Genomic DNA, 19,856 nt, shown 5'->3' with positions numbered 1-19,856 from the left:
GGGTGAGAATCAGGTTCATTGTCATTCAGGTTATCAATGGGGAAAAACATTAGCACTGTTTCCTGTCTGGTTACTAATTTCGTTCAATAGGTTAACATTGGCAGGTGCATAGGGAGCAACCCCATTACCCAAAAACAATTGAGAGCCTATAACTGTATCAATGTCCTTGGCCTGTGATGTTGGGACAAATGATAGTTCCTTACCTAGGGCAGATGAACATGTATCAGATATAGACCTGTTTATTACCGTGTCTTGCTCCGTGGGTGGGGTGGGGACTTCGAGTGTTGCCCGAAGTCTGACATTTTCCTATGTCAGTCCTGTGATCCAAGATACCTTACTGCCTGATGGTACCTTACTGATACCACCATGCCCAGCCTGCATCTCAATCTCCCCTGGCGTACCAGCTCTTCTAGGTGCCCCGCTTGTTTCTGCGTGAACTACCTTCACTGCTTCTGCATACGAGATGTTACGCTCACTCCTCACCTGCTGCACTTCCATCTGTCTTTTCATCACTGAACAGCCCCCATACACTACACTATGGGAGCCCCCCACAGTTACAGCACTTGAACTGGACCCCATCTCCACATTCCCCATATGCATGTTCTCCCCCACACTTTGCACATCTACTTTTGCCTTTACACACCGTCACCACATGCCCAAACCTTTGACATTTATAGCAACACAATGGTTTCGGAACATATGCTTGCACATAGTAATAACTCATATACCCAATCATAACTTTTTCTGGCAGTACCAGATATTCAAAGTTTAGTAGCACTGACAAACTATCCACCTTCTTCCCATCTCGTGTCATCTGGAGGCGCTTTACCTCAATAAGAGAGCCTCATCAAGTGGTCCTTTATTTCTTGCACGTTAACAATTTCTGGAACTCCTGTAATAATTCCCTCCACCCACTTCCGTCTTGTTGGATCCGGCATGCTACTGTCAACCACACGTTTACATACAAAAAAATAAATAAAATCGATATCAAATCAAATGTTATTTGTCACATGCGCCGAATAAAACAGGTGTAGACCTTACAATGAAATACTTACTTACAAGCCCTTAATTAACCAACAATGCAGTTAAGAAAAATAGATAAGTAAAAAATTATATATACAGGGTGTAAATGTAACAAGCGAGGCTATATACAGGGGGTACCGGTGCAGAGTCAATGTGCGGGGGCACCGGTTAGTTGAGGTAATTGAGGTAATATGTACATGTAGGTAAAAGTGACGATACATAGATAATAAACAAAGAATAGCAGCAGCGTAAAAGGGGAGGGGCAATGCAAATACTCTGGGTAGTCATTTGATTAGATGTTTAGGAGACTTATGGCTTGGAGGTAGAAGCTGTTGAGAAGCCTTTTGGTCCTAGACTCAACGGCGTGACTCCACCTTGATCCTTAAATTTCACCAACACCTTGAACTCTACTTCTCTCAGTACAACACTGCGACCCGAACCTCCCTTTTCACTACTCTCCTCTGACAAGACCTGCAAAGGCTCCTCAGGCATAAGGAAGTTGACTACAAATTCAAAGTTGCCAATGTCTCTCCTGTGATTATCTCCACAGAACAAAGGGACAGGATCTAGTTTATAACCCAGCCCTAGCTTGTGGTTGACCAATTAGAAGTCCTTGCAGTGCAACTGGGCCAATGCCAAATAACAAGTATCCTATTTCAGGCTCACTGTATAGACATATTCCTCGCATGTCTCTGACCCATTGATAAATAACTCCCTATTACAGAAAAAACACTATTTCCATTGATCGTTAATTCTATTAACTTCTCATCCTCTTGACCTCTCGTACTCTGTCTCTGCGTTGTGTATTTATCTTCTAAATATTCTTATATAGCCTACCTACAGTATAGGCTACACAGTACATAGGCCCACTGTATATATTTCAATGATATTGAAATACATTTCATGTTCATTCAACTGAGTTTTATTTAGCTATTTGGCTATTGTCTGTAATTTTTGCCTCCATATATTTCATGATGTGTAGCTTAACGTGAAAATCTTGATTTAGTGCATTATTATAGGATACGCATTACAATAAGCAGCCTCAATATTTGCAACCATATAGGTGATACCCACTGGGCACACAATGCTTGAATCAAGTTGTTTCCACGTAATTTCGTCAAATCACATTGAACCAACATGGAATAGACGTTGAATTGACGTCTGTCCCCAGTGGGTAATAGGTCTATAGGAGCTGGTCCGTGGCCAGTATTGTGTAATTATTCTAATGTCAAGGTAAGGTTTGAATGGAGAAAGCTGACCCCAGATATATTTTCACCTAATGGCTGGAAATATTGAGTCGGGTTATTCTAATGCTTACCCTATAATAATGCACTCAATCACAGATTCATTTGGCACGCCATTGCCCTCATGTTGTTACACATTAAATATATTGAGGCAAAAATGACAGACAGTGTAGCATAAAAATAGAACTCAATTGACTGAACATGAAATGTATTTCAATATGATTGAAATATATAGCACTATGTAGCCTACTTAATGTTTTATTTTAAACATATTTATATATGCGGCAGGTAGCTTAGTTGTTAGAACGTTGGACTAGTAAGCGAAAGGTTGCAAGATCGAATCCCCGAGCTGACAAGGTAAAAATCTATCTTTCTGCCCCTGAACAAGGCAGGCAACCCACTGTTCCGACATTGAAAATAAGAATTTGTTCTTAACTGACTTACCTAGTTAAATAAAGGTAAATCAAAATTTGCTTGTTCAATTGCAAAGACATTGGCAACTTCGTTCCCAAGTTATCTGGGTTGATTGTATGTTTAGCGGAGATCTTCCAGTGTTTTTGGTCGGTGCAACACTTATCAGTCTAATGATCTAATAAACTCATTCAATTTGAATAATATAATATTCATTTCAGTCTCTCAAGTACTCAATTTTCTGATCCACTCGTTTAAATTGAATAATAGAAAACTTTTTTATATTATTACTTTCTACACTGTAAAATCGTTTTTCCAATTTATCTTTATTCGTTTGAAAAATAAATATTTTTTCTATTTTGTGGCTGGGGAAAAGGGGTTCAAGTATGTGGTTCAAGTGAATGCTATCACTTAAATTCGGGGGGATATTAGCCTTGCCTACACTGTACAATGAAATGGTACATTAATGTGGTCCTAATTAGTGAGTTTAATAACGACCATGGCGCGATACAAAACAAGCGAAGGGTCTGACATAGAAACATAAACAATACTACCTGATGACTGATAACAAAAGAGTGCTATATAAAGCGTGAGTAATGAAGTCCAGTTGTGACTGATGATGAGACGCAGGCAGTGGTGGGCCGTCAGGGCCTGCAAGGCCTTCTCTGCTGGCCTAAACATCATCAGAATAGAATTTTTTTTAAAATATATTTTCCCACAAATATGTATTAAATTATTCCCCAGAGTAAGAGTTATACTCTTCATTTCATAGCTTTCCTCTTGGTTGCACTGCTTCCAGCCCCAGGTTGAGATGCTGGATGGAACTTGTCTTTATGTTAGATCTTTTACCAATCATATTCAGCCATCATGTGTTGCCAGGGGTCTAAAATCTCTCTTAGGCCTTCAGAATCAACAGTGCAGGCGCTTGTAGCTTATAAGTGAATGGAAATTAAAATTTGTGTCAACCAATCAGCTTTAGAGTTGGCTATTGTACGCCTGCTGGCGTGGCTCCAGTGTTACACAGGAGCCAGCTAGCAGCGTAGGGCGTTCACGTCTTTTGATTTGATACCAATATTTGAAAGATGACACCGCCCTTTCCCCCTATGGGAGGTCTCATGCAAAGTCCATTCTAGGATATACTGAACTCTCTTTTGCAAATTATTACACGAATTAATTCGCAGTCACTACTCTCATTACTTGTTTTTTCTTGAAACCCACCAATCGAAGGAGGAGAAGATATCGATTTTGCGTCGAGATATAATTATAACCGCCATTCTCAAGACGAACTTTTCAAGAAAAGTTAGACATCATGTAAGGAAGAGTCGTCGCCGACGCCACAAAGCTGTCACAGGCGGGAAAAGGTCGGTTCGTTTTCGCCACTTTCAAAGTTTTCAACTTATGAGCGTCTGTCAATGGCTCACAGGCTACAAGCAATTGGCTGCTTGAAAACGTTTGGGACACCAGAGTGGAGCTCACAGCCTCCTCACTCGTCCTGCGTTATGTGACGACACGGGAGTCAAGGAGCGAATTTATCCGGCCTTTGAAGATGTGACAAGCGCAAGCCGAGCTGATGACATTGCCGCTTCTTATTTTCAGCGTCTTTCTATACTTAATGGGAAACGACAGAGAAATGAAAAATTATGTCTGAAGCAAGTAATCATCAAATACAAGATATTGGCACAGTGTATATTGTGATTGCGATCTGCCGAGCGTACAACTTGTTTACATTAATGTCATCTCTGATGCCCATCGAATAGCGCCCAGGCTAAAGTTAAAGGGATGAGACGAGTAGACATCTCTGATAAAATGCGACCACTTATTTCATATTACTTAATTCTATTCTGCTATTGCCACTCACGAGCCGAACTTTTAACGTACTATGAGACATCACATAAGGATTAGCCCTTACAGCTTACACCACACTTTATGCACAGAATCTTTTTTGCCTCATCAAACCCTATTCTTAAATCGCCTGTCGCCCAGTGAACAAATTCTTTGTGACTCAAATCGATCCTCTCTAGCGAACTACCGCAGCTATTCTATGTGCTTGAAATGTATATCGAGCCGTCTGTATGAATGATTGATGTGAGCATTACAACGACCATTTGGTATTTTTTCACTTTATATATTGATGTTTAGTATTTCTGTAGATGAAGCTTTCCGGCAATGGTTGTAAATTTCGTAGAGATGTAAATGACCGTATATATTATTAGAAAATAAAAACCGCTAAAGTAGCCGTATTAGTTGCGCACTATTGTTTTTTTATTTATTTCTAGTGAGATAGTTATGTGTTTTAATCATCCACGTGTAAACTGCTCTTTGGTGTCGACAACGTGGGCGCTGTATGTAGTGACACACTGTATTTAGTTTGTTTGGGACTTAAAGCTCAAAGTTTGTGGACCAGAAATGGATAGAAGAAGAATATTAATATAACTCTGTTGCACTCGACTATGTTCTTGCCTATTAGTTGAACTGTACTGTATTGTACTCTTCCCCTGCAATTCTCTGAAAAAAATGTCAATTTCAAGGTGACGCAACGCCTGGTTATACTGCGTTTCTGTCTAAATGTATAGTGTCTAGAGCCATGGCATCTAAATGATGGTAATAACAGGTGGATTAATTCGGGTGGGACTGTGTAGGACCTCACTGAAGGCCCAGGCGCCAGGCCCACGGCACGCTACTGGACGCAGGTGTGCTAAAGATGTGTTGCCAGGTCCGGAAGTTAGTTTCACCGGTGATGTCAAGCGCCAGAGCAGGAGTGGACATGGAAGTCACACACATTGTAAACAGACCTCCATTTCTTGACCGACCCTTGCTTAATCCAGTTGACTCTCCAATAGGAGAAATGCGTTCCCCCTTGCTCCCTCAGAACAGATCTATACGTGCTTTATTTCAAAGGGATATTCTATCCATTCCTTATGTCACAACTTACTGGAATACATTTGTTAATAATATCTGTTGGGGAAAAGTCTGGTTATTACCACACAAATACCTGCTTGTTAACCAGGTGTGATAAGGTGCGTCTCGGTGAGAGGTGTAGGAGTCAGGCGCAGGAGAGCAGGGATTTCTGAGAAGCGTGTTTAATATAATTATATATACACATAGTCCACCAATACAAAATTGGCACAGACGAAAATCCAAAACTACGCTCTCGAAGGAACAGAAACTCGTGCCAACACACGGAGGAACAACCACAGTTCCGACACTACATACAAGTGCCTAAATAGTGAAAACAATACAGAAACTCGTGCCAAACGCACAGAGGAACAAACTCAGTTCCGAAACTTAACTACACGTACGTAATAACGAAAACAAGAAACATCAAAGATAATCGAGCGCAAATACACACAAGCTTAATCCCGCACGTAATAAGGCAGGTAACAGGTGCCCTATATACACACAGAAATAAACGCAATTGAAACCAGGGGCCTGTTGCACAAAACTAGGATAAGGGATTAAGCCAGGATATCTTGGTGATCCTGGCTCAATTGATCCGTAATCCGGTTGCACTAAAGATGGATAGGGGGCAGGAGGATATGTTATGGTATAAATTACCATGGAGATTTATTCTGTGGAGCTAGCCTGCTCCAGACCAGGCTAAATTCCAGGATCTATTTAATCTCATCCCTAATGTCAGTCAGCAGTCACCACAAATGGAAACCAATAGTTATTTCACTGCTCACTATACATTGTTATCACATATAACTAGACCCACTGTTATTATTTAAACGTTTGTGATCATTAATTTCAATGATTTTGGATAAAAAAAGATTTTTAGATGATGTTGCTATCATTAGATAATTTACAGTTTCCCATAGACTATAAGGCTATATATAAAATGATAGAATATTAGGGCCACAGAGGGGAAAAAAACHCAAGTCATAATATTGTAACCAGTTGTTTTAAAGGAGGACAGTTGTTAAAATGACAGATGTGGGGCATTTCGTGAAATTGTACTTCAGTATGGTTTCATAAACAAAGACATGCTGATGTGCCAGAATATTAAGTATCACATTGTCATAAGTATCAAAACTGTAAAAACAATATGTAGCTTTTCTGCAGAAAGAACCAGCCTCATAAATTTATGACTTTATCCTTTTTCTTCAGTGTGGCCCTAGTACTCTGTCATATAAACAAATACACATTCCATATGAATATAAAAACACAATGTGTAACATTATGTTCCTTTATTGAATAAGGACAAAACAAAGCAGGTAAACCATCAGCTCCTTTCGAAACTGAAGTCACAGTGACTCTACAAGATGRAAAGCACAGAATCCAAGCATATTATACAAAATGATACATACACATTCAAAGGTCTGTATATAACACACCCTGCATGTCTGCACACTAAAATAAATGCAGGACAAATCCATACACATCAACTGAACAGACAAATGAATGGATGCAGTAGCCTCCCTGCAGCCTTGTATTACACACAGTATACCGCACAAACATCATAAGAGGCCAAATTCGTCAAAAAACGAACCCAAAAAAAACCAAATTCCTCTGCCACCGCAGGACATATTTAACCAAAATTGAAAGCACACATACTAACTAAAATAATTCAACACATATTGGTCCCTCAGCAGCCGACCCACGGTCTCATCAGGAAGTTGCCGATTGTCCCAGTCCATGGCTGGTGCACTCTGGGGCCCTCTCCTTCTCAGGCAGGCCACATTGTGGAGGACAGCACAAGCCACAGTAATTATCACATGCCCTAACAGGGCTGACCCTTAATTTGTGAAGGCAGTGAAAGCGTGCCTTCAGGAGGCCAAAGGTCATTTCAACTCTGGCCCTGGTCCTGGCATGGGCAGGTTGTAGGCCTGCTGTGCTTCCTGGGGTCTGTGAAAGTGTCAGAGGAAAAGGCTGGCAGCCATACCCCTGTCTCCCAGCAACACACCAGAGAATTCACCTGTCAACACAAAATCTCATCATTACTACCTCATAAACACAGTGATATTCTTGACACAGCCATGATGGTTATAAATAGGGGTGTGTGGCTTACCTTGTGATAGGCACTGATAGATTTCAGAGGCCCGAAAGATTCTGGAGTCATGGACTGAGCCAGGCCATTTTGCCACAACATTGCTGATCACACAGTCAGCATTGCAGACCATCTGAAATCATAAGATGAGGAATATTACACCAATCAATGCACATCACTGGCAATGCAGAGTGTCGTCAATGGACAATATCAAAAAGTTATGTTCACCTGAACATTAATGCTGTGAAAGGATTCCTATTCACAAAATCGGCCTCATGGGCACCTGAGGGGCTTTATCCTTATGTGTGTGCAGTCCACTGCACCAATGACAATTGGGGAAACCTGTCACACAAAGTAATGAGTATCCTTCTATGTGTAACAGTTGTCCTGTAATTTGTAGATCCTCTTACCTGCAATCCTATAGAACTCCTCTTTGATGTCACAGAGTCTTCTGTGGCCAGGGAAGGAGATGAAGACATCTGCTAATGCTTTGATAGCCAGACACACACTCCTTATTGTGCGGCAAATTGTGCCTTGTTCAGCTGTTCTGCATTCCCCACTGAGTACAGGAAGGCTCCACTAGCAAAAAAGCGCAAGGCCACACAAACCATTTGCTCCACACTCAGTGCATGGCTCCGTGCAGTGCGGTGCTTAATCCTGGGACCCAGTAGTCTGCATAGATACCTGATGCCATCTGCAGAAAACCTGTATCTTTCATATAGATGGTCATCAGGGAAGGCCAGTGGGTCCAACCGGTCCCTGAAGACCCTTTCTCGCCTGAAGGCTCTCCTCAGCACAAGTGCTTCTTCATCCACCACATCCGCACGAATGGGCATGCCATTGTCAGAGCAGAAAGGAACACACAATTTTGGGCCTTCATATAGGCTAGTGGCCACACCTGGTGCTGGGGGGTGGCAAAAGAGGGCGATGCCTTATAACGATGACTTGGTGTACTGATTGCTGGGAAAATAAAAAAAACCTTAGAAAGATGCCACCGTCCTGTGTGCTCAACAAAGAGCTCATATGTCATGGCTCACTTGACTTACGAGAATATACCTAATTTTTATTTTGAGCTGTGTCATCTTCTTTGAGCTGGGGGAGGAAAGAAAAATAATGATTAATACATTTGTGTTACAGTTAGCATACAGTGTACATTGAAGGCATATCTCACCTCCCTCTCAAGTTTTTTTATTTCAAGGTCCAGTTTCTAATTGTCCTCTTTTTTTATTTCGGACTCCAGTGCAAGATTTTCCATCTTTTTCTTCTTGTACTGAATGTCTATGTCTGCCAGTTCTATTTGGCGCCGGAGGTGGTTGCCATACAACTTTCTGATAGCTTGTGAGTCTTGTGAACACAATACAATTAGCGCAGCTGGAATTTGGCAGGATGTGGTGTCCTTTTATTAATACGCACTATGTTGCCAGGCTGGTTTTCCCACTGTATAGCATCTGGTCCTGTAAAAGAAATTAGATTTTTTGATTTTGATGAGGACTCCTCACCATTGTAGAGTAAATAGTACTTTCACAGTCTTAACATGATACCTCATGCCTTCTGGAATCCAGAGAGATGGTCTCCTCCTCATCATCGTCTCCATCATGTGCTGTTGCTGCTGCACTGGGGCCTTCACCCTATCACATTTAATCGGATTCATATTGAAGCTAGTAGACAAGACATGCCAGGCCTACAGTATGCCTTTGATGGAGTACTCACTGGATCAGCATCGTCTGGTGCTTGTGCTGGTGGCTCTAACAGGAACACAGTGCTGCCAGACACTGCAAGGCAATAAGGTAAACCAAGTCAGACAGTCCAAATTGATTCAATATGAATGTGGTTTGTATCCCATGTAGAGATGGAGACATACCTTGAATGAAGCGGGTGGCATCTTGGGAGGAACCTATGCTCGTCTCTTTCCCCCAGGGATCCCCTCTAAGACGGGCCTGCCTTTATTTAGCTCCAAGGCCATGTCCTCTGCTGGGGTAAGGTCAGCCTTTGGTGACCCACCACCCGTGCCTTGTCTGTGGGTATTCTTTTTCACTTAAAACAGTACAGACAATGTGTGAGCAGGCACCTTCTGGGTACAATATATGCTTGTGCTTTGTTAAATATTAGTCAGGGACCATACCATTCTGCAGAATGTTCTTGTATTTGATTTTGACCTGCTGCCATGTCCGTTTTGGCCCGTTCATGTTTAATCTACACACACACACACACACACACACACACACATTTAATGGAGTCACACTGCAAAAAATTACTTGGTATTTTTGTCTTGTTTTCAGTAAAAATATCAAAAAATGTATCATAGCTTTATACAGTGTGATGGAGTTACTTTACACAATTTCACTCATATCTGCAGTGCATTTCAATGAAAAATTTAACCGTTTCATAATTACAGTACAACTGCATTTTTGGAGATGTGAATTAAATATTTGAATTGTAATTGTGATGTTTCAGCGGAGCGGTGAGTGTGTAATTGTGCACTACTTACGCATTCAGGCGGTCTGCAATACTTTGCCACGCTTTTTCTCTTTGCTTTATCACTGTGGCGGTGTTGCCTTTCTTCTTAATTATATCTTTTACCTCCTCGTATGCCTCCATGAGGATTTGTGCTTCCGACGGGGAAAAGTACGCGGCTCTAGTTGCCATGGTAAATCAGTTAATCTGTGATCTGTGGCGGGGTCTATTTGAGTGAGCCGTGAGCGCGCACCTATCCAGGATTGGTTTCACCTGGCTTAATGAATCCGTGTCTGCTCATCCTGGCTTGGTCTTTGTGCAACCAATTAAGCCTGGACGCACATGTTTTGGCTTCATTGAGCTCAGCTGAGTCATTTATCCCGGATGTCTTAATTCTACTTTTGTGCAACAGGCCCCAGGTGTGAAAAGGAACACAGACAAAACAACCAGAAAAGGAAAAAGGGATCGGTGGCGGCTAGTAAACCGGCGACGCCGAGTGCCGAGCGCCGCCCGAACAGGGAGAGGAGTTACCTTCGGTAGAAGTCATGACACCAGGTCAAAGAAGTCTCTTTCAGAATGATCCATAAGTATTACCCTGCGAATCATTACCTGAAGAAACTTAAAAAAGACATTAACATTAACTGTACTTTTTATGTTGAGCATCCACAAACTGTTTTTTGCATTTATTTTAGCATTTTCTACATGTAAAGAATTATGGAAAGATATTGATAGTTTGTAATTGTTAATATTCTTAAAGACTTAACTATAAAAAGTATAAAGAAAAACTATTTTACCTCATAAGTCTAATTGTGCTAATGGAAAATGTCATATTCATAAATGTAAATTCAGTAATAAAAAAACACTCTTTTGTGTTTTCTATAAGGAATTTATACAGTACATTAAGACTATTCTACATTCTTCTAATAAGAAAACTGTTAAAACAATCAATATGTGTGCATCTTTTAAGGTCTTTGTATAATCTGTCATTTGTTGTACCCCCTAGCATATGTTATTATTGTCTGTTTGTATACTTCTTGTTTGTATGCTGTTTTTTTCTGCAATATAAAAAATAACAATAATAATATTAAAAAAACAAACAATTTAACTAAAAAGGAAGTCACACTTCCATACTCATACTAACAGCACTAACTTTATTATTTGTGACGTGAATTGAGTATGTAGTATGCTTATTGGTCATAGTATGGATATAGTTACTATGCCAAAAGTTCCCGGATGTCGTACTAAATTTGCCAAAATATGAAGTATACATGCAGTGGACACTATTTCCGTGCTTTTAGGGCCCCGTAATGCAATACTTCAGAAAATGGCCATGGCTTCATAACTTTTCAGATTTGAAGAAAATGGCAGAAAATATACAGCCGAAGTCCGACGAGAGCAGATACAAATTCATTGCTTTCACTAATTATGACAATTGTTACGATAATGTTGAGCAATGTGCATAGCATTACAGCAGTATGTACTTTACCGGTATGTTAACTAGTTACCTAACGTTAGTTGGCTACTAATACATCGAACTTGCCAGGCAGTATATTAACTATATGCTATCTAACTAACTACCCAACGTTTATTGACTTGATTATTCACATCATTCTTAGCTAAGTGGTATAGTCGTGCGTTTCGATGGACATTGTTAATTCTGGCTATGTACTCTGATTTCAGAGCACTCTCGTCTGAGTGTGCCAGAGCGCATGATAACTGATGAATTTACGAACGCTCAACACCCGTTGAATATCGCCGATGTCAGAAAAACTCAGGCCAAAAAAAGTGTAATTAAATTGTTGCCAGCAGCACAGTTACAGTCAGCAATGCTCTGGATAACATGAAAACAGCCCAACCAGCTCAGTTAGGTCAAGTAAAATGGTCAGAGTGAAGAGTTCTCTCATTTGTGTCTGGAAGTAGCTAGCCAATGTTAGCCAGTTAGCTTGCGTGCTTGACTGCCATTGAGCACTCGGATCTTTTAATTATTTATTTAAGCTCTTCAACAGCCTGAACCAGAGAAGGAGCACATTAATATATAACTGTATTACCTGCATATAGATGTAACTTTTCTGGTTGCATCCCATTTCCCCAAAATTTCTCCAGCAGTGGAGAAGGTGGAAAGTTTTAAGTTCCTCGGCGTACACATCACAGCGTACACATTAATTATTTCTATAACTACGCTATATTGTTTGTCCTTGTGTGTCTGTGCATGTTTTTCAGCATAAAACACTCTGCAGCCACTTAGTGTGGACACCAGGTGAGGCCAAACACACAGATTCCTGTTGAACGCTGTCTGTATCTATCTTATTTTCTCAATAACAGTCTCTCTCCTTCACTTCATCCCTCTCTCCCCTTCTCCCTAAATCCTCTAGGTTATATCAGCTGTGTCGGTGAACCCCTCCCGCATCTGAACTGGGTACATAGAGGGCACAGCATGATCAGAGGTGAGAGGTCACTTGGTTGGGTCAACAGGAAGTATTACTAAAGTATTACTACAAATAGAGATGCAGTAGTCCCAGAGTTAATGATCCAAGTTCAGTTTTGCGTTTTACCTCCTGATGATTGATGCCTGACAGTGTTAGAATAAAGAAAAACAAGGCTTAAACATGCTCTCTCATTCTCCATCTGTCTCTCGTCTACATGTTTGTTTTGATGTGAGAGAGGATGCCAACCCCCAGTCCCGTCATCGCCACCTCACCCGCTCTTAAGATAACCTTCGGGCCGACTGGGAGCCCAAGTATCAGGTTTCAGGTAAGACCCAAGTGCAGACTGTGTTGAAGTAACAATGTTTATAGCAACAACAGGGGCAGGCAAACGATAAGTCAAGGCAGGCAGGATCAAATAATCCAGAGTAGTGGGGCCAAGGTACAGGACGGCAGGCAGGCCCAGGGTCAGGTCTGGCAGAGGTCGGTAATCCAGAGTAGGGGCATAGGCGCAGGACGGCAGGTAGGCTCAGAGTCAGGACAGGCAAGGGGCAAAACCAGGAGGACGAGAAAAAGAGAGACTGGGGAAAAGCAGGAGCTGAGACAAAACGCTGGTCGTTTTGGAAACAAGAGACAAAGGGTTGTTAGACATGGGTTTAGATCTAGACACATGAAAAGTAGGGAAGTATACGGAGGGTACAGGGCAACAGAGGATGAACAGCAGAGGGGCTATTGATTTTGGAGCAGGGGGGAAAGGTTTCGGCTTCCGGGGGTGTAGCCGCGGGGCTATAGCGGCATGCCAGCACATCCGGCTTAACCTCCTTGGTTACCGGTCGGTGTTGTGGAAGCGAAGTGGCTCGGGCCTTACTGAACCCCTCCCGGAGGTCCTGGTACTCCGTATGGCGGAGAGGTTCGGGGCAATTTCCAAGCCCCCAGGAAGACGTCCCGGGGCAGGCAGAGCTGATTTCAGGCAATGGGCTTGGCAGAACGGGCTCCAGCCCACGATGGCACCAATAGACCAGTCAATTGAGGGATTGTGTCGCTGGGGCCAAGAGAATCCCAATACCGCAGGAACCTGCGGAGACTCAATTAGCAGGAATTGGATCGTCTCGCTGTGGTTCCCCGATACTCGTAGGTTGATGGTGGTGGTATGGTGGGTGACCCGGCCTATAGAGCGCTAGTCCAGTGCTCTAACATCCATGGGAATGCAGAGGGGTTGAGTGGGGATGCCCAGCTCGGACACCAGGGTAACGTCCATAAGACTAATTTCGGCCCCCGAGTCGATGAGTATCTCGAGAGACTTGGACTGATCGCCCCACAGCAGGGTGGCATGGAGAGGGGGGAGAGTAGGGGGAGAAGCAACATTATCTTTAAGACCCACCAGAGTACTCATTCCTACCAATGAGCTAGGTCTCTTGAAGGGACAGGTAGCCACATAATGACCGGCAGGCCCGCAATACAGACAACACTGAGTGTTAAGAATGCGTACGCGTTCGGCTGGAGACAGCCTAGCCCTGCCGAGCTGCAGCGGCTCGGGAAGGGGCAAATCGGCGGTCTTCGGAGGCTCTTGGAGGAACTCGGGTAAGCTTGGATCCTCTCTGGGACGAAGACGCCGGGGACTTCCGGAGACTGGGGAAAATCACTTACATTTGCTTCCATCCTAGTATTTTTGTCAGCCATCTTTGCTGAAGAAAGTCTCCATCCTTGGGCCGCATAGGGTCAAATTCTTCATGGGAACCACTCGATATGATTAGAAGTCACCAGCGGAAACCGCTGGGCGATGACCAATCATATCGAGTGGATCCTGTGACGAATTTGACGCTATGTGACCCAAGGCTGGAGACTTTCTTCAGCAAAGATGGTTGACAAAAATACTAGGATGGAAGGAAATATAAGTGATTATAACGTCATAACGAATCATGCAAAAACAATGTACAGTTGAGATGTTACTTAATGTGGAGACAAACGCTTATGCATATTTTTTTGTCATAAAGTTCATTTACAAAAATTGTATTTAGCAAGCTCACTGACTAGCTAATATTAGCCAACTAGCTGGCTAGCTTTTTGGGTGTTGTGACATGAGTATAAATTGTAATTCCGGTTGTTTAATGTTTTAGGGACTCCTGAAGCAACCAACAAACTAGGCTGTCGTCTTGTGAAACAGTGGATGTAAAGAATCTAGCTAGCTAAAGCATTTATTGCAAATTTAATGTACAATTTTGTAAGCTTGCCTTGCTGATATTTGCCATGCAATGCAACTGAAGTAACACAGCTAGCTAACTATTTTCTTGCTTATTGTGCAGTGGAGGATAAAAAAATACCTGTATGCCTATGGATATGTAGCTAGTTATGTAGCCGATATGTGTATGGACCCTAAAACGTTTGGTATAAGTACATATTAGTTCAGAACCTAGCTATGAACCTCAGCTATCATAGCCAGTTGTATCAACTTTAAAACAGTCTGAATTACATTAATGAAGCCTATGGATTGAGTAGAATATAATAAAACTTTGTACCAAGGATGCAAGTCGTATATAAATGTAGTTATTACCATGCATGAGATCCCCACATTGTAGCCTGTACATTTAATGTATTCACTGATCATGTACTCTACCTTGGCAAATAAAGGTGCAGTTCAGGTATGAATGTCTGTGAGATAATTTTTCAGTCATATCCAATACCAGGAGTATCAAATTCCAGTCTTTGTATGATGCTGTGTCTGCATGTATGTATTACAATTATACACTTTAACAGTGTTTACCAATCCTGGTCCTGGGACATCAATGCAATAGATTATGCAATAGACTAGAAAATTGATTTAACTAGTTCAAGGCTTATTTGTAATTCATATATACAGAAATATATATTTTTTTAAACAGTACACTACACTTCCTATGCATCATGTAAATACTCTAAAACCGGTTAATCTCAATATCTAATTTCCTTCATCTGCATTGAGCTGATAAACACAGGATAGGTGTAGTATTTCAACAAATTAGAGACTTAATTTGCACCAGTAGAGAATGTGAAACGCTTTATTGAAAGAAGTTCATCATCCAAGTGTTATAAATACATAATACATGCATTGTAAATATTATAATTGTAATATTATATTATAAATACAAGTTGAATCTGTACTTCAGTGCACACCTGGTGTGCATTATAAAAACAGAGGAAGAAAGAGGAGGTGGAGAGGGAGGTGTAAAAGAAAGAAAGGGAAAGAGGTAAGAACAGAGGAGCAGGGAAGACAGCATATGATTGATGAATCACAGTGCTACACTAATATTCTCTCAGTTCATCACAAGTACATAATAGAGGATTTAGGGAGAAGAGGAGAGAGGGATGAAGTGAAGGTAAGAGACCGTTATTGAGAAAATAAGATAGTTAAAGAGGCAGTGTTCAAGATGAATCTGTGTGTGTTGCCTCACTTGGTGTCCATACTAAGTGGAGGCAGAGTACTTTATGCTGAAAAACATGAACGGACACACAAGGACAAACAATATAGCGTAGTTATAGAAATAATGAATTGTCTTCCTGTTCCCCATGGTTGGCCCTCTTGCCTATTCTTTGAAGGTGGAAGGAACCACAGTTATACACTTGAGTCTGCTTACTGCACAACACAATCCATCAATCATATTGGTACATGAGTGTGTAGGTGTGGGAATCTAATTGTTCTCATTTTTAAAATAGCCTGTTTTTGTATAGACATCACACCCTTACCTAAACAGCACCCTCACCCGAGAAGTAGAAATCAAAGGGAGATTGGGAATTGAATAACTGCAGTTGACATAGCTAAGTAAATGGAAGAATACTCTTATTGCAATGTGGATGGCTCTTAAAAGAGCCTTTGGTTGTGCATAGTGTAGTCTATGGTGTTGCCAGGGAACAGCACCCTCTTTGAAGAAGTAGGAGGTGAAGATCTCCCTTACACAGATTGCCTTTCTTGCTGCGTTGTTGGTCCCCATCCTTGAAACATCCTGCAGAGCAGCAGACATCTCCCCTAGTACATGGCGGCGAGCTGCAGGTCCCCTCCTGAAGTTATGCAGGACACAGTTAGCCTTCACACGCCTGAATTCCCCCAGGAGGCAGTCCCAGATTGCTCTGGTCATCCAACCTTGCAGTGTCCTACATGGTAACTGTGGACAATCGTTTTGAAGGAATCTACAGTTACAAGGTATCTGTAGGAATAATGTCGTTATTAGACTTTTACATCACAAGATTATTGTGGATTACTAAAGTATAATATCCCTTATAACAAATCATGATAACATTGGATAGATAAATGCATGTGCATGTACCAATAGCAGGATCATATCGAGGATAGCATCACAAATGAATACATAAATACGACTTGAAGCTTGATGATGAGTTGATCATTTGAATCAGCTGTGTAGTGCTAAGGCAAAAATGTGCACCCCTTTGAGTCTCCAGGACCAGGACTGAGAACCACTCCTCTTAAATGGGATCTCTTCATCTGCAGACAGGCTTTCACAGCTCTCTGTATCTGAGGACTGAAAATCTCACAAGAAACAAACTTCAATATACTCAAAATAGACCGCTCTGAATATTATGTTACTATTATCTCCGTCTTCACTTCTAGGGACTGGAACTACACAAAAGTACCTGTCCTATCAGAATAGCCTACTCTCTCACTTTGACAGTTGGGGCTGCTATCCTTTCACCCTCCTCCATGGCTGTTAACTAGCTAACTATAAATGCATTTGGAGTTTTTTTTTACAGTGAATAATACATCAAGATAGCTAGCTAATATGAAGTTAGGTAGCTGGTGATATTTAATTAACTTAGCCAGCTGTAACGGTCGTCTTTTGGTGAGAGAGTGGACCAAGGCGCAGCGGGTGATGAATACATGATGAATTTAATAGACAAGACGAACACTGACACGAAAATACACTTGATAATTACAAAACAACAAACGACGTTAAACAGACCTGAACATGAGAACTACATAAAACGAAGAACGCACGAACAGGAATGAACGAAATGAACGAGACAGTACCGTGTGGTGTAACAAACACAGACACAGCAACAATCACCCACCAACAAACAGTGAGAACAGCCTACCTTAATATGGTTCTCAATCAGAGGAAACGTCAAACACCTGCCTCTAATTGAGAACCATATCAGGCAACACATTTAACCCAACATAGAAACACATAACATAGAATGCCCACCCCAACTCACGCCCTGACCAACTAAACACATACAAAAACAAGGAAAACAGGTCAGGAACGTGACACCAGCTACCTATACAGTATGTGAAGTTGACTAGATAGCTAGCTAGCTACGTTAGCAGCTCATTTGAATTAGCCTGCACTGTAGCTAGTTAGCTAATAATACATAGTTTTTTAAAACATTTTCGAAATGTATTTACTTACTTGAATAGGTTCTCCTATCCTTTTGGATGATTGGAAACAGGGGAGCAAAGTTTGCTAGTCACCTGAGCGTTTTAGAGCATATTACTATTTACCTGCGAATAAATTCATGAAATGGAGATTGGATTAAACTATTTACCCATTTAATAACCAGACCTTCATACAACCTTGCTATGCTGAATTCTTGATGCACAATCGAACTTGCTGCTATATGATGCCATATGCTGCCAACATGCCCACAAGTGAGCCACTCTGGATGGCCTAAGCGGCACGCGTGCTAGTATACATGAGCCGTATATAGTGTACACGGGCATTAAATGTCAATAGCTCTACAGTACGGTGCAAAACAAATTTGTTAGGATTTTCATCCATCCTCACATTAAATGCTGACATTTCTGTCAACAACTTACACAAGCAAAGGTATTAGAGGAGTAGGAAACTAATCTTGATTGACATTTTAGTGTTTCAATCTCAAATATTGCAAATGGCAGTATCTTTCTCATAATCTTCATAGCCTATAGGCTACTCCACAATCACATCAACATCATCATCATCAATCATCATTATCAATCACCAATATCACTGCCATTTTTATTGGCTTGGCCAAAGCTTTTGATACGGTAGACCAGTCCATTCTTGTTGGTCGGCTAAGGAGTATTGGTGTCTCTGAGGGTTTTTTTGTCTGGTTTGCTAACTACCTCTCTCAAAGAGTGCAGTGTATAAAGACAGAAAATCTCCTGTCTCAGCCACTGCCTGTCACCAAGGGAGTACCCCAAGGCTCAATCCTAGGCCCAAATCTCTTCTCAATGTACATGAACAACACAGCTCAGGCAGTAGGAAGCTCTCTCATCCATTTAAATACAGATGATACAGTCTTATACTCAGTTGGCCCCTCCCCGGATTTTGTGTTAAATGCTCTACTACAAAGCTTTCTTAGTGTCCAACAAGCTTTCTCTACCCTTAACCTTAACCTTGTTCTGAACACCTCCAAAACAAAGGTCATGTGGTTTGGTAAGAAGAATGCCCTTCTCCCCACAGGTGTGATTACTATCTCTGAGGGTTTAGAGCTTGAGGTAGTCACGAGCTGCAACAAATACTCAAACTCAGACAGTTTTATCTTAATCTCTTCATTCAAAGACTCAATCATGGGCACTCTTACTGACAGTTGTGGCTGCTTTGAGTGATGTATTGTTGTCTCTACCTTCTTGCCCTTTGTGCTGTTGTCTGTGCTCAATAATGTTTGTACCATGTTTTGTGCTGCTACCATGTTGTGTTGCTACCATGTTGTTGTAATGTTGTGTTGCTACCATGCTGTGTTTTCATGTGTTGCTGCCTTGCTATGTTGTTGTTTTAAGTCTCTCTTATGTAGTGTTGTGTTGTCTCTCTTGTTGTGATGTGTGTTTTGTCTTATATTTATATTTTTTTATTTTTTATTTTTTTAATCCCAGCCCCCGTCCCCGCAGGAGGCCTTTTGCCTTTTGGTAGGCCGTCATTGTAAATAAGAATTTGTTCTAAACTGACTTGCCTTGTTAAATAAAGATTAAATAAATACAAAATAAAAAAATAGCCTATATGTAAATGTAGCATATGAAAATAATTGACTTATGAGAAAAGCATATTCATTTCTTCATGTTGTTATGTTTCTCATGCTGGGGGCAGTATAGAGCTGATTTCTTGCATTTCAGAGAATGGATAAAAAGACCTCAATGATGAAAAAAACGTCCTCTTTTGTCACCTGTGTGAAGCTAGCCACAATAACGATTATCCACAATAGTGGCATTTGTGGGTCTCCTTCACAATAAAGGTTCCTCAATGAAAGTCATGCAAACGGATACAAATTGTGGAACCATGCCATATTTTTGGACTAGATAACCCGAAACAGGCTTGGAATGTGAATAATTGTGTTCTGTGGGTAACACTG

The 19,856-nt window shown here is 41.3% G+C and overlaps 2 long non-coding RNA genes across 4 annotated transcripts; both read right to left on the bottom strand.

The window, feature by feature from the left end:
* Positions 1 to 7,540: 7,540 nt before the first annotated feature.
* LOC139027550 (uncharacterized) lies at positions 7,541 to 8,505 on the bottom strand. Its single transcript, XR_011479662.1, has 3 exons — positions 8,076 to 8,505; positions 7,687 to 7,798; positions 7,541 to 7,593 (listed from the first exon to the last, which is right to left on the bottom strand). It is a non-coding gene; the product is annotated as an uncharacterized lncRNA (long non-coding RNA).
* A 189-nt stretch (positions 8,506 to 8,694) lies between these two features.
* Positions 8,695 to 10,563, bottom strand: LOC139027549 (uncharacterized). 3 transcript variants are annotated; one of them, XR_011479660.1, is made up of 4 exons: positions 10,154 to 10,563; positions 9,527 to 9,858; positions 8,837 to 9,437; positions 8,695 to 8,757 (listed from the first exon to the last, which is right to left on the bottom strand). It is a non-coding gene; the product is annotated as an uncharacterized lncRNA (long non-coding RNA). The 3 variants fall into 3 exon arrangements; XR_011479661.1 differs by having other exon boundaries at positions 8,742 to 9,293; positions 9,376 to 9,437; positions 10,154 to 10,561; XR_011479659.1 differs by having other exon boundaries at positions 8,743 to 9,437; positions 10,154 to 10,562.
* Between the last annotated feature and the right edge of the window lie 9,293 nt (positions 10,564 to 19,856).

Source organism: Salvelinus sp. IW2-2015, linkage group LG4q.1:29 (assembly GCF_002910315.2).
Source record: "Salvelinus sp. IW2-2015 linkage group LG4q.1:29, ASM291031v2, whole genome shotgun sequence".
NCBI lineage: Eukaryota > Metazoa > Chordata > Actinopteri > Salmoniformes > Salmonidae > Salvelinus > Salvelinus sp. IW2-2015.
This window is presented reverse-complemented; position numbering and strand designations above follow the sequence as displayed.